At 39.1% G+C, this 24,255-nt stretch overlaps 1 pseudogene; it reads right to left on the bottom strand.

The window, feature by feature from the left end:
* Positions 1 to 2,939: 2,939 nt before the first annotated feature.
* The window catches only part of LOC101605537, a 31,714-nt pseudogene continuing 10,398 nt past the window's right edge, over positions 2,940 to 24,255 (bottom strand).

Here is a 24,255-nt window from a genome sequence, read left to right as displayed (position 1 = left end):
CATAGTTGTTTTAATTTGATTTCCCTAGTGGTTAGGGATGTTGAAATTTGTGTGTGTTAGCCATTTTGTATTTCTTCCTCTGAGATCTCCCCATTTGGTTCTCTGCCATATTTTTGTAATGGGTTGATTTTTTTTCATAAATTGTAATTTTATAAAAATGCATTTTTATTTTATATTCATAAAATTGTATAATTTTTGCAATTATAGAAATGTGTCATAAATTATACAGAATGTTCCTTAATTACAGTGCAGTGCAACTTGGTAATTTCCTCCTTCTCTAAAAAATGAGAGAGAACCAAAAATTATAATTTACATAGCTTTATAGATAGCTAGATAGCTAGATAGATAGGATACAGACGACTATGTATATATATTACATGTATATATATATATATATAAAGTCCTCTTTGTTATAAAATCAGATCTCCCCTTGAGAGACACACAGTCAGACATGATATTGGGTTTGTAAAATGTGTTGCAGAAAGGGATTTCCCTGTGGAGATTTTGCTTTCACCCACTCCCTACCCATCCCAGCCCTACCTCCCTGAAGTTTACCTTTGGGGCTGCCATATGGTCCACTGAGATTCCTATTCCCCATTCCCAGCTCACCATTCCTGAAGTACCATCTGTTATTCCTCAGCTTACAAAGAAAGACAGTTTTCTCTGGATGCTACATAAGTAGAGGCTAACTTGAGCAGACTTTGGACGCAGGACAGCTGAGCTATGAAGAGGCTCCCATGATGCTGTGTTCTCAGGAAGTCAGGTACTGAGAAGGCAGTATCTGGATTACCTTCCACCTCTCCTCACTCTTTCCTAGAGGGTAGGACCCCTTTGTTTCCAGGAACAAAGCAAGAGGGGCCAGCTTTCCCATCCTATACTACCTTAGGTGAAGGTGCCAGGTGCCAGAGACAGCAAGCATGCTATTTCAGGATCATGAGGAAACAAGCACTGAGGAGCTGCATGACACAGTTCTACCCCAGCTGTCTCTTCCTTGAAGTCCACTGTGGCCCCTCTATAGAAAAATATTTGGCTTTCTACACTACAGATACCTGTGGTTTTCTGTATAATGTTTGTCTTTCTCTGTCTTTCACTTGGTGTCCCAATGTCTAAGTTTACTTTTCCAGTAAAAATTAGTGTTAGTGAAGTGTTGGTCAATGTATCTGAAAGAGGCTCTGGCATAGAATTAGAAAAATAAGAAAATGGGTCAGAGATCATTGTTTTCCTTAAAGGCCTTAAAAAAAAGTCAGGCATGGAGTACAGTACACTTAGGAGGAAACAATGAGCTTCCTGGAACAATGTAAAAATTGTACTATGACTAATTTTTCTAAATGGTGGCAATTGAAGCAAACTATGACTGTTTACCAAGAATCCTTACAGAAAAACAACCAAAGTCAGAAAGAGTTCAACTGGGGGAACCAAAGTCTAAGTATTGGACAGACATGAAAAGGAAAATTCAAAATAAATGATTGAGGGATAAATGGATCTATTGGGTCAGTGATTAATGATGGAAAGCCCCACTTCTTGTTGTTTTGCCTCTCACCTTTAATATAATAATTGAAAGTAGAAGTTCAGGAAATCACAAGTGCTTGACCGCACATACATGGGGAAAATGTGAAAACAGTTAATCATTATAGGGGCCTGATGACTTTACTTGAGGTGAATAATTATGGGGTTGTTTGGTAAAAAGGAATAACAAAAAGTTTCTATGAATTCTGTGAAATTATACCTTTCTTGAAGTTTGCTCTTGCATGACATGATCAGAAAATAAAAGACTGAGGCTAAGAGCTGTGGCAGCAGAGAAGCATAGAAGTATAGCAGCAGGGAAAAACAGAGAACAGAAAAAAAAAAGAGAAAAAGAAAAAACAAGATAAAAATAGAAAAATAGAAAAGGAAAAAAAAAAAGAAAGAAACAGAAGCAGAGAGAGAGAGAGATGGAAAATCTCAGCTGCCTTCAGCATTGGCCTGTCAGCTTGCACCAGAACTTGACTTCCGGTCGTTATTGCGCAGCTACCTTTAACACTTTTCTTCAGGGACCCTCCTTCAAGCCAGGGCTGCACCCCTGCAGCCAGGAGCACCAGGCAGGCTGGGAAGAGAAGACTAAAGGGAATATGCCAATGAGTCTGGGACTAAATTTAAAATATAGGAAAAATTTCCCCTCCATCAACACACATCTCATACTGAACTGAGAATGATGGTAACTCTTCCACGCTTCAGACCAATTACCAGCAGGATTTATGGATTCCAGGAACTGGTATGTGCACCCTGGGGAGGGAGAAGCAGTCCTATACCCTCCAGGTGAGGAAGGAGATAGGACCCAATCCCCAGTGCCCACTAGCTGACAGTTCCTCCCTCTCTGTTAGACCCTATCCTATGAGGGCACTAGGGGCCAGAGGGTGGCCCATGAGATAGGGCTTCATCCAAGCCAGTCCACAAGGTAGGGGATTCCAGATGGACTAATCTCCTCTTTCCAGAAGAGTTAAGACACCAATCACAACATAAAGTCACATGAAGACCTCCGCCATCTGCAAATAAAGATAAAACCAAATTGCTGGACACAAACACAAAATGAAAAGACATTACAGTGTGATGGGTCCAGAGGCCCAGCAGACCTCTGGCCTCCCAGCATGATCCATTCTTAGGTAGTTCAGGAACAGAGGTACCAGAAACCCAATGGGGAATTTGAGTTCAAAAAAAAAAAGGAGATTACAGTCTCCCAGGCAGGGCAGGGACAGACCCAATCTCAGTTTTTTCTTGTTTTTGGTTTCACATCTGGTCGTTCACTGAGATTGCTTGTAGGGCCTGGGCCTTGCTGTACTTTGAAAGGACCTTCTTCCACCTCTCCTAGCTGATGGGACCAATAGGGCAGTCTGTCAGGGGATGCAGGAGGACCTGGGCTTCTCCTGCGCTGCTGATGGCAACAGAGTGCCCCAGTGAGATCTTCACCCCTTAAGGGGCTTTTCAGCCCTACCAATGGGGTTTTTGGCACTGTTCCTCTTCTTCTGCTCAGATTGTCAATCCAGCTGGAGCTGGAGCGTGTGGTGAAGCTATAGACTACCAGGGAGCTCAGTCACATGTTCTTGCCAGATATGATGAGCAGAGCCCAGCGGCCCAACCGCCTATGCAACGGTGCTGGGTCTTGGGTTTCTTCCGCACCGTCTGGGTGTAGCAGACCATGGCTGAGGGATCCACCTTGCTGTGCTGAGGAGGGTGGTTGGTGACCCACACTGTGGGCTCAGCTAAGGTATTCTGGGTATTACCCAGAAATCAGAACTGGTTTGGAAACTTGCCAGAAAGCCCGTCATGGTACAAGGCAAAGAGGAGGGTGGAGTAAACAGCCAGGCAGCCCAGATGAAGAAGTGGTTGACAGCTGTCCAATAACCCGTGTACAGTTCAATCTTCACACTGAACACAATGATTGGAAATGTGGCCACAGTGACTGCAAAGGACTGGTAATCTGCCAACTGGGCATCATAATCCCGGGTGGCCTCGGCAAACATCCCGTGGGGGTGAAGAACATGAGAATAGAGGTGTAGATGCCCTGGCTGATGCAGATGAAGAACTCCCCCTTGTGGAAGAGGAGGTTCAGCTGGCCTGGCTCATACAGTTTAGGGTTCTCCATGCTCTACTGCTCTCAGATGTCCTGATCAAAGACCCCCATAGTCAGTTCTGGGAGTGAGGTGTACACGATGTTATAGAGGGTGATGGAATACTGGTCATATACTGTCTGGGTCAAAAAACAGCAGAAGCCAAACCAGAAGTGGATCATGGTGAAAGCGAAGTTTTTGTAGAAGAAATAGCAGAGGAATTTGTACATGCGCAGGTAGGACCAGCATCCATGCACCAGCAGGAGGTGTTGCAGGAACTTGTGGTGTATTACATTGACCGAATTCCATATCTTGAACCATCCCTGTGTCCCTAGGATGAAGCCTACTTAATCAAGGTGGATAGTGCTTATGATCTGTTGTTGAATTCACTTTGTGAGGATTTTGTTCAAGATCTTTACATCTAAATTCATCAGGAATATAGGCCTCTAATTTTCATTTCTTGTTGAATCTCCATCTGGTTTTGGTATTAGGCTGATGCTAATAAAAAGGAGTTAGAGTGGATTCCCTTCTCTCCAAATATGCAAAACAGATACAGAAAAATTAGTCTCAGTTCTTTAATGAAGATTTGATAAAATTCAGCTGAGAAGCCACTTGTTCTTGGAGTTTTCTTTCAGGGTAGGATTTTGATTACCTTTTCAATCTCTATGCATGTGATAGGTTTGTTTGAAAATTTATCTGCTCTGAGTTTAATTTTGATATGTAGCATGTGGCTATGAATTTACCATTTCTCCAAGTTATATAATTTTGTGGAGTAGATGTTTTGCTAGTATGTACTGATGATTCTTCCAATTTCATTGATATCTTTTGTGACCTGTCCTTTTTCATTTTTTATTTTGTTAATTTGGGACTTCTCTCTCGTGCTCTTTTTTTTTTTTTTTTTTTTTTGCTTGATCAAATTGGCCAGGGGTATATCAATCTTGATAATTTTGTGTTTTAAAGAGCCAGCTCTTCATTTCATCAATCTTTTAAATTGTTTTCTTAGTTTTCAATTCATTAATTTCTTCTCTTCTCTTGATTATTTCTGTCTGGAGCTCGTAGGATTTGATTTTTCTTGTTTTTCAAATGCATTTAGGTGGACAGTTAGGTTGTTAATCTGGGATCTTTCTGTCTTTGTTATGAAGGAATTTCGCGCTATGAAGTTTCCCTTTAGGGCTGCATTCATTGTGTCCCACACATTTTGGTAAGTTGTGTTCTTATTATCCCTCCATTCTAGGAACTTTACAATTTCTTTTTGATTTCTTCCATAACTATTCATTGTTTAAAAGTGTATTGTTTAGTTTCCAGGAACTGCTGGAGTTCTTGATGTGTCTCTTGTTAATTTATCACTTTAAAGCATTGTGATCTGATATGATACAGGAAGTTACTTCAATTTTCCTGAATTTATGGAGGAAATTTTTGTGGACTAATATGTGGTCTATTTTGGAAAAGGTTCTGTGGGCTCTGAGAAAAATTTTAATTTGTAGAATTGGGGTGGAAGGTTCTGGAGATATCAGTTAGGTCTAGTTGACCTAGATAGTGTTGTTGAGATTTATTATTTTTTTCTTTATTTTCTGCTTGGATGATTGTCTATTGATGATAGTGGAATATTGAAGTCTCTGACTATGATAGTGTTGTTCTTTATTGCTGTTTTGCTCTCAAGGAGGTTTTGTTTTTTATAAACTGTGTTGCACCTGTGTTTAGTGTATACAGATTTATAATTGTGATGTTGTCATGTTGAATCATTCTATTGATGAGTAAGAAGTGGCCTTCTTTGTCCTTTTTGATTACTTTTGCTTTTCAAAGCAGAAGTCTTTTATCAGATATTAATATAATAACACCTACTTCTTTCTTATTTTCATTTGCTTGGAATATAATTTACTATCCTTTCAGCCTGAGGAGGTGTCTGTCTTTAGTGATGAGGTCGGTTTCTTAAAAACAGCAGATAGACCCAGACATGGTGGCACACTCCTTTAAACCAAGTCCTTGGGAGGCAGAGGTAGGAGGATTGCTGTGAGTTTGAAGCCACTCTGAGGTTCCAAGTTCCACAGTGAATTCTAGGTAGGCCTGGGCTAGAGAGAGAACCTACCTTGACCCCCCCCCCCCAAAAAAAACAAGAAAAATAAAGAACAAGAAGAAGGAGAAGGAAAAGAATAAGAAGTAGTAGCAGTAGAAGAAGGAGACAGCACATAGAAGGGTCCATTTTTTTTCCACCATGATAACTTGCGTCTTTTGATGGCTGAGTTAAGACCATTAATGCTTAAGGTTGTTACTCTGAGGTTTGATTTAATCCCTGCCATTATGGGGTGCTTTCTTCTGTTTTCTACTTTTTTTGAGCCTGTTCTAGTTTTGGTTATTTTGATCTTCTGCTTGTAGGTTCTTGAAATGGGTGTTTGACTCTTCTATGTGGAGTATTCCCTGAAGTATTCTCTGTAGGTTTGCCTTCGTGTTCATATAATCATAGGGTTGACCTTTTTAATGGAAAGTTCTTATTTGACCAAGTGTTCCATTCCAGAACCTTCTGGCTTTCAGAGTTTTCACTGAGAAATCTGTGGTAATTCTGATGGAATTTCCTTTCTATGTAATTAGTTGTTTCTCTCTTGATGCTTTGAACACTTTGTTTTCATTGTTAAGAGTTTTAACTATGATGTGTCTAGAAGAGTTTCTTCTTTGTCTGTCTGGTGTTCTGTGGGCTTCTTATATATGGATGGGCCTCTCTTTTGACAGATTGGGAAATTTTTCTTGAATAAATTTTTTCAATACGTTTCTATGTTTCTGGCCTGGAGTTACTCTCATTTTGATATACCTGATACAAATATTTAGTCATTTTAGTGTATCTCACATTTCCCTCATATTTTGTTCACATGATTTTTTGAATTTAGCAAAGTTTTTGGCTTCCTGATCAGTTTCTTCTGTCTTGTCTTCCAGGTCAGAGGTTCTGTCTTCCACATGAGTAACTCTGTTAGTGAGGGGTTGTAGAGATGTTTTTATAAGCTCTATTTGATTTTTGTTTTCTGTTGTGTTGTTTTGCATCACATCCATCTTCTTTTTGAGGTACAATTTCATTTCAAGTTCTGATTTTCTTGATGTTTCCTTGAATTCATTCTTGCATTTGATCAGGTCTGCACTAGGCTTAAGCAATTGATTATTGAGAACTTCAATTTTTGACTCATCTTCAATTAATTTACATATCTTTTGAGGATTGTAAGTTTTTCTTCAATTAAGTTAATCCTACTGTCAAAGCTGAGTGCTCTAAGAGATGATTCTGCTCAATTTCAATGATACAATCTTTTTTCTTTTTTTCAAGGTAGGGTCTCACTCTAGCTCAGGCTAGCCTGAAATTCACTATGTACTCTCAGAGTGGCCTTGAACTCATGGCAATAAATCCTCCTACCTGTGCCTCCCAAGTGCTGGAATTAAAGGCATGAGCCACCATGTCTGGCTCTCAATTGTTGGTTTTTTTTTTTAATGGTTTACTTCCAGTTCATCAGTTCTTTTGATCTAGGTCAAATTGATTGTTGTGTTTTGGGATTGAATTTCTATTGAGATCTCTATGATTTTGTTGGAGGTTTCCATTGCTGGAGTTCTCTCAGTTTTCTGACTTTTGTTGGTATTTTTAGTGTTGTGTTCCACCCATCTTGGGGAAACATTTTATTTTATTGAGTGGGAAGAAAGCATTTGTCCCTGTAGGATTTTCAGAGGGTTTTCTGTTTTAAATGTAAACCAAATTGGTAAAAGATGGGGTTATAACCACAGATGCACATATTCATTTTGGGTTGATTTCTGTATAATTTCGTTGGTGTCTTCCATTGTGGAGATTTCTCAGTTATCTAACTTTGTGTGTGTGTGTGTATGTGTGTGTGTGTATGTGTGTGTGTGTGTGTGTGTGTGTGTGTGTGTGTGTTGTGGTCTACCCATCTTTGGTAAATTTATTTTTTTATTTGAGAAGCATTGAAAGAGAGTGAGCAAGAGAGTTGACACCCAAAGGCCTCAGCCACTAAACTCAAACTCCAGACACTTATGCCACCTAGTGGGCATGTGTGACCTTGCACTTGCCTCTCCTTTGTGCATCTTGCTTAAGTCAGATGTGGAGAGTCAAACATGGGTCCTTAGGATTTGTAGGCAAGCTCTTTAACCACTAAACCATTCTATTGAGGGGGAAGCAAGTATTTGTCCTTTCAGGATTCTCAGTGGTTGCTCTGTTTTAAAGGTGTGATTATAATCACAGATGTGCTGACTGTGGAGATTCCAAGTACATCACAGATACCCGGAGAACTGGGAGGTAGGGAACTGGGAGCTCTGGCCTACTCACTCCACTTGCACATGTTCTTCAGCACATGGGGATCCAGGGTTGGGGAGCCAGGAACCAGGAACCTGGAGAGCCAGGGGCAAGAGTCCAGCTCCTACAGTGGTGGGTATATCCTCTGGCTCAAAGGAATAGGGAGTTGGGTATACAGGGTCCAGTCAATCAGGAAACCCAAGCAAAAGCCTGGCTTTGCTAGCCCACATGCAGGTACCAGGCGGCCGGAGGCAGCAGCATAGGTACCTGGACCAGGGGACTGGATGGTGTGTAACCAACCAGAAGCTCTGGCCTACTTACTCTGCTCACACACCATCTGGAGCAGGGGATACAGTAGTTGGTGACCCAGGGGTCATTCATTCAGGAAAGCAGAGCAAGGGGCTTACTTTTGAGGCAAGGTCACAGGGTCCGACAGCCCCAAACTAGCAGCCAGTGAACCAGGACCAGGGAATTATGAGGAAGCTCTGGTGAACTCACTCTATGGAGCAGGGTATGGGGGAAATGGGAACCCAGTGGCTATTCAATCAGGAAGGTGGAACTAGGAGCCTGCTTATGAGGCAAGCTTGCAGGGTCCAGGCAGCCTCAAGCTAGCAGCCAGGAATCCCCGCAGGACCAGGGACCTAGGAAAATGCAGTGAGGAAAGGGAGATCTGGCCTATTCACTCAGTGCTCACTATCAGCAGCAGGGGATGTGTGAATTGGGGACCCAGGTGCCCTTCAATCTGGAAGGTAGAGTAAGGGGTCTGCTTAGGCAGCAAACTTGGAGGGTCTAGGCAGCCACAAGCCATCAACAGGGAAATCGATGGAGCCAGGAAATCCATGCTTGCACTCTGTAGAACAGGGTATGAGGGAATTGGGGACCAAGGGACCCTTCAATTGGCCATATTCCAAATTGCAATAAACATGATAAAAGTATCATAATCTGTAAAAAAAATAAAATAAAATAAAAAAGCATGATATCCATGAGGGAGATGGCTCAGTGGCCAAAGAGCTTGTCAAATAAGTATATGAAGACCTGAAATCACATCCCATGTAAATATGGATTGGGTGTAACTGTATTCCCAGTACTTGAGAGGTATAGACTGGTGCTATGTCAAACAAGCTGGCTAGTTAGAATAATTTAGTCAACTTTTGGCCTCCACATGTGGGGGCACACACATGAATGCATAATGACACAAACACACATGTATAATCCGCAACACACACAGACACACATGCACAAACTGACATCCCTTTTCCTCAATAGTTTCTTATCATAAGTATAATTTTTGCTCAACTTATCTTTAAAACACATTTGTAGATATTATTCTTTTTTGCATTATTTCTTTTCCTTTTGATGAGACTGCTATGAATATGATGAGAATAATTTGGTAGTCAGGAATTCAGGGATCAGGAGAAATTTCCAACCCTCATCACATTATTCCCTTCTTGTTTTTGCACATAAGAAAATACACTGGTCACTCTGATCCAGTCATAAAAGAAAGGAACTCTAGCTTCAGGGGTGCTCTCTTGCTTCTTCAAAATTACTACCAGGCCTGGGGAGATAGCTGTACAAGAATGAAGACCTGATTTCCATCTCCCAAATTCACATTAAAAAAATGCCAGACATGGTAGGGGGCACCTGCATCTGCAGATCCTTTGAGCTCACTGGCCAGCCAGTCTAGTTTACTTGGTGAGCTACAGACCAATGAGAGACCCTGTCTCAAACAAAAAAAGGTGAATGATCTTCTGGCCTACACATTCATACACACAATGCCACATGCATCTGCACACACACACACACACACGATTACTACCAGGTGTAAAACCCATGAGCATATACAGTTCCCTAAAACTATCAGCAAATGTTCAGTATATGAATTTCCACTGTTACACTTAATTGGTAATGGTAAAATTAAGGGAAAATTGGCCCCAATTTGTATGATTCCTGACTTCAAACACTAGCTGAACATAATTTTTGCTGATGATATGCACAAGCTATCTTAAGACCCAATTTTCATCTACAAAGGAGACAACCAAAACACACCATCCTATAAACATTAACAGACCTGTAAAAACTCCATCTGGACATCCTGTACCATCTTCACACTGCTGCCCAGCATGCACACTTTCACTTTTTCATATTATTCCTTGAAATAAAACTCTAGCTAATATGTTCTATAAGTTCTTTCATTGAGGAGACCAATAAGCAGAACAGAGAGAGGTCTTATCTTTCTGGTCAACCTCTTCTACAAAATTGAGACAGGATTCTCAATGCTGAATAAATGACTTTAAGTGCTTTGATATGAATATAAGTTGTCTAACCACAGTCATTTCTTAAATCCTAACAACCCAAGAAGATGGTATTGTGAAGTGAGTCCTTGGGGAGTGATTAGCTAATGAGGACAGAGCACTCTTGAATGAAACTGGGATCTTAGACACCTGTCTTGCCCCTTCCTCCATGAACACAAAGGAAAGACCATTATTGTCTATAAACCAGGAATAGAATCCACACCTGAAAACAAACCTCTGGGCACTTGATCATTGAATTTCCAGATGCAGCAATTTTAAGAAAGAAACTTCTGTTTATAAGTCTTTTAACATTATATTTTGTGATCATATCATGAATAGTAAACAAAGCAGAATCAACATGAATGCATAGCATAGCTAGGAAATGCTAATGATCAAAGAGAACCATAACATGGTAGTAGTGATGGTGTACTTGGAAGGTTGAGGCATGACGACCAGGAGTTTTAGGCCTTGCTGAGCAATATAGTGAGCCCTTGTCTCAAAAACAAAAGAGCACATACATACATGAACACCCCCAAACAAAATAAGCTAGGGAAGGATGATAGCTATTTAGAATTTGGGATAAATTGTTGTTTTAAATAGAATAATTGAAAATATCTGTTTCAGATCAGTGATATTCAGGAAAGAAAATGAAGAAAACAAAATCCTATGTTCTTGTGTTCTGAAGAAGGATTTTTTAAAATACCTGAGTAACTTCTAGGAAATTCAACTATCATCATTGATCAACATTTGTAGGCCTTAAGATGATTTTTGTTTTGTTTTAGGCTTTATGCTAGGATTTAAAGCTAATGAGAAGGAACAACTTTCACATCATCCTTTGTAAAGGACAAAGGAAAAAAAACACAAAAGCAATAAGTGATCATGGACAATCAGCTTTGTGTCATGTTCGAACTGTGTGCAGGTGGGGATGCTCCTTATGCCTTAGCTGTATGTTCCCCTTAGTGCAATAGTGTTACTCACGAACTAACAACAATTCATTTCTTTTTTTGTGCGTGTGTGTGGTTTTTTTTAATTTTTATTAACATTTTCCATGATTACAAAATAATTCCCTCCCTCCCCACCCCCACACTTTCCCATTTGAAATTCCATTCTCCATCATATTACCTCATTACAATCATTGTAATTACATATATACAATATCAACCTAATAAGTATCCTCCTCCCTTCCTATCTCTTTTATGTCTCCTTTTCAACTTACTGGCCTCTGCTACTAAGTATTTTCATTCTCACACAGAAGCCCAATCATCTGTAGCTAGGATCCACATATGAGGGAGAACATGTGGCGCTTGGTTTTCTGGGCCTGGGTTACCTCACTTAGTATAATCTTTCCAGGTCCATCCATTTTTCTGCAAATTTCATAACTTCATTGTTCTTTACCGCTGAGTAGAACTCCATTGCATAAATGTGCCACATCTTCATTATCCACTCATCAGTTGAGGGACATCTAGGCTGGTTCCATTTCCCGGCTCTTATAAATTGAGCAGTAATAAACATGGTTGAGCACGTACCTCTAAGGAAATGAGATGACTCCTTTGGATATATGCCTAGGAGTGCTATAGCTGGGTCATATGGTAGATCAATCTTTAGCTGTTTCAGGAATTTTCCACAATGGCTAAACCAGATTTCATTCCCACCAGCAGTGTAGAAGGGTTCCTCATTTTCCACATCCCCGCCAACATTTATGATCATTTGTTTTCATGATGGTGGCCAATCTTACAGGAGTGAGATGGAATCTCAATGTAGTTTTAATCTGCATTTCCCTGATGACTAGTGACGTAGAACATTTTTTTAAATGCTTATATGCCATTCGTATTTCTTCCTTTGAGAATGCTCTATTTAGCTCCATAGCCCAGTTTTTAATTGGCTTGTTTGATTCCTCATCATTTAACTTTTTGAGTTCTTTGTATATCCTAGATATTAATCCTCTATCAGATATATAGCTGGTGAAGATTTTTTCCCATTCTGTAGGTTGCCTCTACACTTTTTTCACTGTGTCCTTTGCAGTGCAAAATCTTTGTCATTTCATGAGGTCCCAGTGATTAATCTGTGGTTTTATTGCCTGAGCAATTGGGGTTGTATTCAGAAAGTCTTTGCCAAGACCAAGATGTTGAAGGGTTTCCCCTAGTTTTTCCTCTAGCAGTTTCAGAGTTTCCGGTCTGATGTTAAGGTCTTTAATCCATTTGGACTTAATTCTTGTGCATGGCAAGAGAGAAGAATCTATTTTCATCCTTCAGCAGATATATATCCAGTTTTCAAAACACCATTTGCTGAAGAGGCTGTCTTTTCTCCGATGAGTATTTTTGGCATTTTTATCGAATATCAGGTGGCTATAGCTACTTGGGCTTACATCTGGGTTCTCTATTCTGTTCCACTATTCTACATGTCTGTTTTTGTGCCAGTACCATGCTGTTTTTGTTACTATGGCTCTGTAGTATAGGTTAAAATCAGGGATGGTGATACCACCAGCCTCATTTTTGTTGCTCAGGATCATTTTAGATATTAGAGGTTTTTTGTGATTCCAAATGAATTTTTGGATTGTTTTTTCTATTTCCATGAAGAATGCCTTTGGAATTTTGATAGGGATTGCATTAAATGTGTAGATTGCTTTAGGTAAGATTGCCATTTTCACGATATTGATTCTTCCAATCCAGGAACAAGGGATGTTTCTCCACTTTCTAGTGTCTTCTGCAATTTCTCGCTTGAGTGTTTTAAAGTTCTCATTGTATAGATTCTTTACTTCCTTGGTTAGGTTTATTCCAAGTTACTTTATTTTTTTTGATGCAACTGTGAATGGGAGTGATTCTCTGATTTCATCCTCAGTGTGGTTGTTGTTAGCATATATGAAGGCTACTGATTTCTGTGTATTTATTTTGTATTCTGCTACATGGATGTAGGTTTTGATCAGCTCTAACAGCTTGCTAGTAGAGTCTTTAGGGTCCTTTATACATATAATCATTTCATCTGCAAATAATGATAACTTGATCTCTTCCTTTCCAATTTGTATCCCTTTTATGTGTGCCTCTTGCCTTACTGCTATGGCTAAGGCTTTAAAAACTATATTAAATAACAGTGGGGACAGTGGACACCCTTGTCTTGTTCCTGATTTTAGTGGGAAAGCTTCCAGTTTTTCCCCATTTAGTAATATGTTGTCTGTAAGCTTGTCATAAATAGCCTTTATTATATTGAGATATGTTCCTTCTATTCCCAGTCTCTGTAGGACTTTTATCATGAAGGGATGTTTGATTTTGTCAAATGCTTTCTCTGCGTCTAATGAGATGATCATGTGATTTTTGTCCTTCAACCCATTTATGTAATGTATTACATTTATAGATTTGCGTATCTTGAACCATCCCTGCAACTCTGGGATAAAGCCTACTTGGTCAGGGTGAATGATCTTTTTGATATACTCTTGTATTCTGTTTGCCAATATTTTGTTTAGAATTTTTGCATCTGTGTTCATGAGGCAGATTGGTCTGTAATTTTCTTTTTTTGTTCTATCTTTGCCTGGTTTTGGTATCAGGGTGATGCTGGCCTCGTAGGAGGTTGGTAGAATTCCTTCTTTTTCTATTTCCTGGAAAAGCTTAAGAAGCAATGGTGTTAGCTCTTCCTTATAAGTCTGGTAAAATTCAGCAGTGAATCCATTCAGGCCTGGGCTTTTTTTAGTTGGGAGATTATTGATTACTGTTCGGATCTCCATGATTGTTATAGGTCTATTTAAGTGATTAATCTCATTTTGATTTAATTTAGGTAGGTCATATAGATCAAGGAAATCATCCATTTCTTTCAGATTTTCATACTTTGTGGAGTATATGCTTTTATAGTATGTCCCTATGATTTTTTGAATTTCTCTGGAATCTGTTGTGATGTTACCTTGTTCATCTCTGATTTTATTAATTTGTGTCTCTTCTCTCTTTCTTTTGGTCAGATTTGCTAAGGGTTTATCAATCTTGTTTATCCTTTCAAAGAACCAACTCTTTGTTTCATTAATTCTTTGGATTGTTCTTTTTGTTTCTATTTCATTAATTTCTGCCCTAATCTTTATTATTCCTTACCCTCTACTGATTTTTGGCTTGCCTTCTTCTTCTTTTTCCAAGGCTTTAAGGTGAAGCATTAGGTCATTTACTTGCGACCTTTCTAATTTCTTTTTTTTTTTTTTAATTTTATTTTATTTTTTATTTGAGAGCGACAGACACAGAGAGAAAGACAGATAGAGGGAGAGAGAGAGAATTGGCGTGCCAGGGCTTCCAGCCTCTGCAAACGAACTCCAGACGCATGCACCCCCTTGTGCATCTGGCTAATGTGGGACCTGGGGAACCGAGCCTTGAACCGGGGTCCTTAGGCTTCACAGGCAAGTGCTTAACCGCTAAGCCATCTCTCCAGTCCCTAATTTCTTAATATAGGCACTTAAGGTTATAAATTTACCTCTTGGAACTGCCTTCATTGTGTCCCAGAGATTTTGGTATGTTGTGTTCTCATTATCATTTGCCTCTATAAATTTTTTGATTTCCTTCTTGATTTCTTCATTGACCCATTCATCATTTAGTAGTGTATTGTTTAGTTTCCATGATTTTGTGTATGCTCTATAGCCTTTCTTGCTACTGATTTGTAGTTTAATTCCATTGTGGTCAGATAGAATGCAAGGAATTATTTCAATTTTCCTGAATTTGTTAAGATTTGCTTTGTGTCCTAATATATGGTCTATTTTAGAGAATGTTCCATGTGCTGCTGAAAAGAATGTATATTCTGCAGCCTTTGGATGAAATATCCTGTGTATATATATATCTGTTAAGTCCATTCCTTCTATGACCTCATTTAGTCCAGTTGCTTCTTTGTTTATTTTTTCCCGGGATGACCTGTCAATTGATGAGAGTGGGGTGTTAAAGTCACCCACCACCACTGCGTTTGGTGTTATCTGTGACCTTAGTTCTAATAGTGTTTGTTTGACGAATTTGGGAGCTCCCATGTTAGGTGCATATATGCTAAGGATTATAATGCCCTCCTGTTGGAGTGTGCCCTTAATATAAAGTGACCTTCCTTATCTTTCTTGACTAACGTTGGACTAAAGTCTACCCTGTCTGATATTAGGATAGCAACCCTTGCTTGTTTTCTAGGTCCATTTGCTTGAAACACTGTCTTCCAACCTTTTACCCTAAAATAATGTCTATCCTTTGTAGAAAGGTGAGTTTCTTGGAGACAACAAATTGTAGGATCCTGCTTTTTAACCCAGTCTGTTAACCTATGTCTTTTGGTTGGGGCATTGAGGCTGTTGATATTAAGAGATATTATTGAAAGGTGTATATTTATGTTTGCCTTTTTTTTTTTTTTTTTTTTTGTGGTTCCAGTTCTACCTGTGCTCTCTTCAGTTAACTAGTATTTGAGTATTGCTTGTTTTTTCTAGGTTCCTTATATGTATGCTTTTCCTTTTCTTCAGCATGGAGGATTCTATCAAGTATTTTCTGTAGAGCTGGTTTTGTCTTCAAATACTCCTTTAATCTGCTTTTGTTATGGAATGTCCTTATTTCTCCATGTATTTGAATGGATAATTTTGCAGGATAAAGTAACCTTGGTTGACAGTTGTTTTCTTTCAGAACTTGGAATATATCACTCCAAGCCCTTCTGGCTTTAAAAGTTTGTGTTGAATAATCTGCTGTAATCCTGATGGGCTTGCCTTTGTAGGTAACTTGATTTTTCTCTCTAACTGCTTTCAATATTTTTTCTTTGGTGTGTGTGTTTGGAAGTTTGATTATAATACCGTGAGGAGAGGTTCTTTCCAAGTTTTGTCTGGCTGGGGTTCTAAAGGCTTCCTGTATCTGCATTGGCACCTCTTTCCCAATTTGGGGGAAATTTTCTTCTATGATTTTGTTGAAGACGCCTACTATGCCTTTGGAGTGGAATTCTTCTTCTACTATGCCCTGAATTCTTATATTTGATCTTTTCATAGTGTCCCAAATATCTTGAAATTCCCACTCATACTTTTCTATAAGTTTGTTTTTCTCTTTGTTGGACTGTATTAGATCTGCCACCTGGTCTTCTAGCTTAGATATTCTGTCCTCTCCCTCATCCATCCTACTGGTGAGATTTTCTACAGAGCTTTTATTTCATTAACTGTGTTCTTCATTGCTAGTAATTCTGACTGGTTTTTCTTTATTATTTCTATTTCCTTATTTATGTCTTGTATTGCCTTCTTTATTTCATTAAATTGGTATCCTGCTTCTTCTTTGATTCCTTTAATTTCCTCTTTGATTTCTTCTTTGTTTCTTTTGATTTGTTCTTTGACCTCTTTGAAAATATTTATAATCATTCTTTTGAACTCTTTCTCAGGCATTTCCTATAACTTGTTCTCACTGGAGGACATTTCTGCTTCATTAATACTTTTAGGTGGATTTATATCATCTTGCTTTTTAGTGTTTCTTGTGTTATACTGTATATATTTTTGCATCTTGGATTAAGTTAATGCTTGGATTTTCTAGCTAGCTGGGTATTTTTAGCTGTATCAATTGATTTGATGTAATATATTTTCAGGGTAGGAGCTTAAGGTGTTAGGTGTGGCTCTTAAGACTCTCAGAGTATCTACAAAGGTGCTCCTAGGGGTTGAGTTTCCCTGCTATAGGAGTATTCAAGCAGGCTGAGTGGAATAAAATACAGGTAGATTCTAAAGCTTAACTAAACACTGTACACATTCAATCAGAAACAGCCCCGAGTATCTATGCAAGAGTAGTTATTATAACGACCAGGTCCTCTATCAACAAAGAGGTTAAGATATCTGGTCTGTTGAGGGATCCAAGTCAGCTTACAACCAAGTGAGACCCTTCCCTGGTGCAATGCCAGTTACCTTGGATGATTTTGGTCTCAGTCAAGTTGCTGCCTGGGTCGTTGGGCTGCTGTTCTGATTTCTGGAGCTGGGCACTGGCTTTTCCTGCTGGGCAAACCAAGCCTGGCAAGTGTGGCCCTGCAGATCAGCACCCCTGCTGCTGAAACTGCTGCTCAAGCTGCCGCTGCTGGGTCTGTAGCCGCTGCTGCTGAAGCTGCTGCTGCTGTAGCTGCCACTGCTGGAGCCACCACTGCTGCTGAAGCTGCTGCTGCTGTGTCAACTGCTGCTGCTACCACAGAAGCTGCTGCTTCTGGGTCTGCGCTGCTGCCGCTCCTGGGTCTGCTGATGCTGGGTTTGCCACTGCTGCTGTGACTGGAGCTGCTACTGTTGGAGCTGCTGTTACTGGTGCCAGAGCCACTGATGTTGCTGCCAGACTCTGCTCCTGTTTGGGTCCTGCTGTCAGCTTAAGTTTGCGTGGCCGGGTCCCGGAACCGCTGCTCTGTTCGCCGGAGCTGGGCTCAGGCAGTGGGGGAGGGGAGGGAGCCACAGCTGCTCTGGTTCTCTCGCTGCTCCACGTGTTCTTCTACCTTGTTTTCTGCTCCTCCATTGCTCACTGCCGCTCTCCCTTCACGTTTCCTGAGTTGCGGAGAGCCCAGTGTGAGGGGAAGCTCCTGCACCTGGCTTTTCCTGTGGCTTGAGCCGAGCCTGGAGGCTTTCTGGTTGGCCGAGTTGACGGAGCCGCTTTTGCTGGCCTGTGTGGGCTCTGGATGCTCTGGATCTCTCCTACTTCTCCACTGCTGCTTCAATTTCCTATACACCTCACTTTTTAGTAAAAGTGTGTATTTTCCTAAGTTTTTTTGGTCTTTTTTCCCCCCTAGGCTGCTTTGGTGTGGTACCTACGCCACCATCTTAACCGGAAGTCCCCAATTCATTTCTTTATTTAAACTAATTTACCAGGAAAGAATTCATTATAAATAAATAATTTGACAAATAATACATTAAATTTAGTTCCACTCTTATTTGATGTGTGATAAGTGGTGGTAGCTTTTCTTTCAAAGGGAACATGTGAAGGGCTTCTCTCTTGTGTGAATATTCTCATGAGAGCACACATGGGTTTTGTGGCTGAAAGACTTTCACAAATGCTGCCTGTTTAAGGGTTCTCCCTTATGTGACACAGCAAAAACAAATAGCCTCATTCCAATGTCTTTTCTGTTGGGCTAAGAAGTGATAGTTAACTGAAAATGTTGGGACAGTCCTTATATTTACATAGTCTTAGGGCTCCATAGAAACATACTTGTGTCCAGCACATGTGAAGTTTTCCCCATTGCTCTGGCTAATGGTGAAATCTTTTAACCAGTATTTCACATTTTAAGTTAGACTAAGGGCTGCAGAAGTAGCTTAGTGTTGAAGGTACTTGTCTGTGAAGCCTAAGGATTGAGGTTTGATTCCCCAGTACCCATATAAGCCAAATGCACAAGGCAGCACATGTGTCTGGAGTTTGTTTGTAGTGGCTGGAGACCCTGGAGTGTCTATTCTATCTGCCTCTTTCTCTCTCTCTTTATCTATAAAATAAATATAAATTAATAAATAAAGTTAGACTACAACTCCTTTCAGAACAATTAGTTAACAATAATGATAATGAAAGCAGAAATCTCGAAGGCACAATGAATGGACAAGTCCAATTTATATCATATATCTCAAGTATATCACATTAATTAACTTATCACATAAAAATTTTAGAGTGAATCCTATCTAAAAAAGCTCATTAGTTTTAAAACTATTTTAGAAAAAATACTAAATTAATTTCAACTTTCATGTTGCTCTCCTTTCTTTGGGTGATGTATTTTAAAAATGTTAAAATATTTAAAAAGTGTTATAATATTATTCATTTTAGAGTTGCAGTTTTCCAAACAATGTTGAAATTAGAATAGATATGATTTGTATATACTTTATGATGAATGTCTTGGAAAGACTTCATGTACGGAACATACACATCTATTAGTTATCTCCAATCAACCATTAAACAAAAGGAAAAATAAATGATAGGTTGTTAAGAATCAGCAAATACTAAGCAATAAGGCCAAAGAAATGTTATGTGTTCATACAGTGTAATCTAAGAACATATTTAGGTTTGTAGAAGTTTGTTACAGAGCCACTCAGTCTAATATTAAAAAAAAAAAAAGAGTTTAAAAAATGAAAACTTTTGGAAAATAAGGACATCCTATTATTCTGTAAAAGACTACATAAGAATGACTCTATTTTGAGACCATTCTTGTTCTGAACATGGGTCCTTAGACTACCCAGACAAGCACCTTAACCCGTAAGCTGTATGTCCAGCCCTAGTTTTTCTTTTGAGGCAAGGTCATGCTTAGCTACTCAGACTGGACTGGAAATTGTGATTTTCCTGCATCATACTCCCTGATAGCCACCATACCTGGATTACTGATTTATATTTATTGAATAAAAAACATCATGCCATCTAGATATTTGCAGTATTTTAGTGAACACACTGGCATGCAATTTGTCATCATGCATATGAGTGGAGGGTGACAGTAAGAAGCCTAATCCAAAAATGGTGTGATATATTCCCAATAGACATGAACTATAGAAGCATACAGACATATGTAGTTATCTGCACCACATTGAGGAAGTCACTGTGGAAACCTCTGGTGAGGAAGGAACACCTTTGAATCTGATTTTCTGTTGACTCCTCAGGAGATAATGATGTGTGATAAGTGGTGGTAGCTTTTCTTTCAAAGCGAACATGTGAAGGGCTTCTCTCTTGTTTGAATATTCTCATGAGAGCACATGGGTTTTGTGGCTGAAAGACTTTCACAAACGCTGCCTGTTTAAGGGTTCTCCTTTATGTGACACAGCAAAAACAAATAGCCTCATTCCAATGTCTTTTCTGGTGGGCTAAGAAGTGATAGTTAATTGAAAATGTTGGGACAGTCCTTACATTTGCATAGTTTTAGGGCTCCATAGAAACTTATGTTCAGCACATGTGAAATTTTCCCCATTGCTCTGGTGAATGGTGATAAGCTCAGGAAAGCCTGGAGGAAAAACCTGGTTGCATCATCCTAGTATCTTGATTTTTTTTTAAGTCTCTTCTAGGAGCTCTTGAGCTAAGTGCTTGAGGCCTCAGAAATCTCCTCTTTACCTGGCCAGCCACTCCTTGGTTTGGCTTGACCTGTAGGTGTTTTGATATAAGATTACTATTCACATTGGAAGGAGTTTCTGAGGTCTAAAGCAAGAGCTTCAGGAAAAAAAATCAACTTTGTTGATTCAGTTTCTGCTGTCTTGTGTGGTTTTTTTTGAATGTATTTCAATGATGGGTCAGTACCAACTTAAATCTCAAAATAAATATTAACTAGTCATAAATAGAATGCTCTATTTATTTATATTTTACTCATGACAATCAATTGATTTAGAATTGTCAATCAATTCTAGATATTCCATAGTTGTATAACCAGCTATATAGATTATGAAAGAATGACTTTGTTTTCCTATTTTAATTTTATTTATACCAGTTCTCAGATTTTTTCTGGGAAATTCAAATGCATATTGAAATATTGGTACTCTATAAGTTTGACTAGTTGGTAGAATTATTGGTTTTCAGAGTAATAGTCCCTCCTGACAAGTTACTGTCAAGTTTCAATTTACTTGTAAATTTACTTCCAACGTTAAAAATATACAGTGGAAGCTATCACACTAAAAACCTACACTCAGTACATAGTATTTACATGAACCAAAAATGTAGAATATTGAAAAGGAGAAGAGGGAGAACAGGAAAAATATAAAACTGCAATGAAAGTCATGTCAAATACACCAAATACATTGAAGTCTTATGAGAAAATATGGGAAAATATGTGGACATGTAGCTAGCAACACTATGTCTGATAAATTCACAGAACAGCTAATAAAACAAATAAAGGTGTTTAAAGTGGTCAATTTTCCATAAACAAACTTATATTAGACTGCTCAGAAAAATAAATAAATAAATAATGGAAAGGAAACAAAAAAACTGAATTTATGTTATCTGAAGGGTTTACTAAACTAATTATGTCAGTGACCTGTGTCTATAGTAGGTTGTCATGAATACATAGATGACAATAGTGTCAGATGATTTCCCTACAGATGAAAAATAACAAAAATATTCAAAAGCTTTTACTTTACAAAAAATAATTTAAACAATACCCTATAGTAAATGTAACAAACCTACAAACAACAAAAATAAAGCACTTTATGAAAATACATAAGCTTTTAACACTTATTTGCCAAATTGCTAAATTACAACTAAAAAGATTTATCCTAAGTATACTTTTCTCCTCTTTCAAATCAAAGATAATTTTGTTTGAAAAACTATATTACATGACTATAAATTGAGTTGCTTTGAAAGAAAACGAGGAAGTAAACTAAATGTCTGTGGACAAGCATGTTATATTAAAAAGCATGGCAAAGGATTTAGACCTATCCTCTAGTTCTTACATTCTTTCTGCCCCCACCATTTTTCATAGTATTCCCTAAACCTTGGAATATGTGACAAGGATTTCTCATTCATCATTGATCACTCAATAGTCATATAATCTCAGCAATTTGATGAGTTTTGAGTCTTCCCTGCAAAAAAAAATGATATTCTATTTTTGGGCTTAGTGCCAGTCACTTAATGAGCCCACTGCAGCTGTAATTACATTCAGCCTCTACAATATTGAGCTAACCAACATTTTGACATGGATGATGGAAGCAGGTAAAGAAAGATAGCACAGAAATAAAAGAGCAACTAGTTATATAGAAGGAATTCAGTTGAAGGGAAGAGGAGTGGGGATTAATCAAGGTTTGGAAGAGGAGTATGATCAAATTACATTATTTTCACATTTGAAATTGTCAATAAAGGGAAAACTAGAAAGGGGTTAAGAGGGAGGGAGGAGAGGGAAGGGCTTAAGAAGAGAGAGTGGTATATATGTAACTAGGCAGAGTACTAGAGGTGGAATGCTCCAAGTAGTATGGGAGATGGAGGAGAGAAGGAGTGGGAGAAAGGTTAATCAAAATTTAAGATGTTATGCATAAGCCATATGAAAGCCTACTTCTTCACTAGATTATAATATATATGTTAAAAAGAAAGAGTATGGGCATAAGTACACTGTGGTGGTGGATAATGCTGCATCCAGAAGCCATAGATTGTTTAAAACAAAATTCAGTGTCAGAAGTGATATACTTTCCAGTGAGTTGTTGGCAAGGGGAGCCTCTGATAAAGCCCTCCCTCAATACAGGCTATTGTTAATGCTCTTGGTTGCCAACTAGAACATGGTGGTAAGACCCTATTGCTGAAGACTACATGTACTAAGAATTAAAACTGGATGGAAGCTTCCTCCTTGTTGACTAGCTGTTAAGATGCTAGAAAGAGCTGTGCAGCACTTAGCTTTTTTGGGGAGAGAAGTCATCAAAAATCTTTTATTCATTTTAATTTTATTTATTTATTTATTTATTTATTTATTTATTTACTTGAGAGAGAGAGAGTCAGGTAAAGAGGGAGAGGGAGAGGGAGAGAGAGAGACAGGTGAGCCAGGGCATCCAGCCACTGTAAATGAACTCCAGACACATGTGTCCCCTTGTGAATCTGGCTAATGTGGGTCCCAGGGAATTGAAACTGAGTCTTTGGCTTTGCAGATAAGCACCTTGACCACTAAGCAATCTCTCTAGCCCTAGTCATCAACAGTCTTAACCAGAAGTGAACCCTGCAAGCCTTTAAGCTGGACAGTAGGCCAGTTGTTCCAGTTGGTGCAATGGTGGCATGTCTGATATGGGTGAAAACAGCTACTCTTTGATTGGACAAAAAGCCCACACTGTGGGAGTGAATCTATGAGTGGTACTGAAAATGTAGTCAAAAGGCTATGAATGCAGGCAGGAGAGATAGCTTAGCAGTTAAGCACTTGCCTGTGAAGCCTAAGGACCCCAGTTCGAGGCTCGGTTCTCCAGGTCCCACGTTAGCCAGAAGCACAAGGGGATGCACACGTCTGGAGTTCGTTTGCAGAGGCTGGAAGCCCTGGCACGCCAATTCTCTCTCCCTCTATCTGTCTTTCTCTCTGTGTCTGACGCTCTCAAATAAATAAATAAAAATTTTTTTTTAAAAAAGGCTATGAATGGGGAGGTCATAAGCTCTAGGGGAGAAGCTACTACTATTGTATGGCTAAATGTATATGCTATGCCACCAAACTTTTCTTATTTTTTTCATTTATTTTATATTTTTTAATTTTATTAAACATTTTCCATGATTATAAAAAATATCCCATGGTAATACCTCCCTCTCCCCCTTTTCCCCTTTGAAATTCCCTTCTCCATCACATCCACTCCCCATCTCAATAAGTCTCTCCTCTATTTGGATGCCATGATCCTTCCCTCCTCTTATGATGGTCTTATGTAGGTAGTGTCAGGCATTATGAGGTCATGGATATCGAGGCCAAGTTTTTGTATGGAGGGAGCACATTGTAAGGAGTCCAACCCTTCCTTTTGCTCTTACATTCTTTCCACCACCAAATCTGCATAAGACCCTGAGCCTTGGAAGGTGTGATCAAAATGTTACTGGGTACTCTAGTTACTTCTTTCCAGCACCATGATACCTTCTGAGTTGTCCCAAGGTCACTACCCTCTGAAAAGAGAAGATTCTCTACCCAAAGTGAGAGTAGCATTAATATAAGGGTATGAATATTAAGAGAAGTTTTTACTGGGAAGTTTGATAAACGTAGTATATACCCTAATCCAGACATCAGCAGTTGTTACAATCCGAGGGCTCATGACTACTCCTGTTTTAAGTTTTCAGTATCAGGGATGTATTCCCTCCCTTGGAGTGGGCTTCCAGTCCAATTGGAGGGCAGTTGGTTTCCACCATAATAGATATGACACTATTGCACCCATTGGCTCATTTGGCCTGGCTGGCCAATTATAAGGCTTTCAGTATCCACTGTTGAGTATCTTCACTGGTGGTATCTCTTTCTCCCATTGAACTGCATGTGGAATGGCTTCTTCCAACTTTCTGTCAGCTGGTCTACATGGAGGAGGTTATCAGCTCAGTTCCAGCAGGATTTCTCAGTGGCCTTGCAGCCCAAGTATGTGGAGTCTTCAGCAATAGAGTCTTACCATCTATTCCTGGTGGGAAACCAAGGACCTGGCAATGGCCTATAATGTTTTGGGGACAACAGACCTTGGCCAACAATTCACTGGAAGGTATCCCATCTCTGGTACTGAAAATTTTCTAGCAATGATCTATGGCTCCTGTGT

This window comes from Jaculus jaculus, chromosome 10 (genome assembly GCF_020740685.1).
Source record: "Jaculus jaculus isolate mJacJac1 chromosome 10, mJacJac1.mat.Y.cur, whole genome shotgun sequence".
NCBI classification, from domain to species: Eukaryota; Metazoa; Chordata; class Mammalia; order Rodentia; family Dipodidae; genus Jaculus; species Jaculus jaculus.
This window is presented reverse-complemented; position numbering and strand designations above follow the sequence as displayed.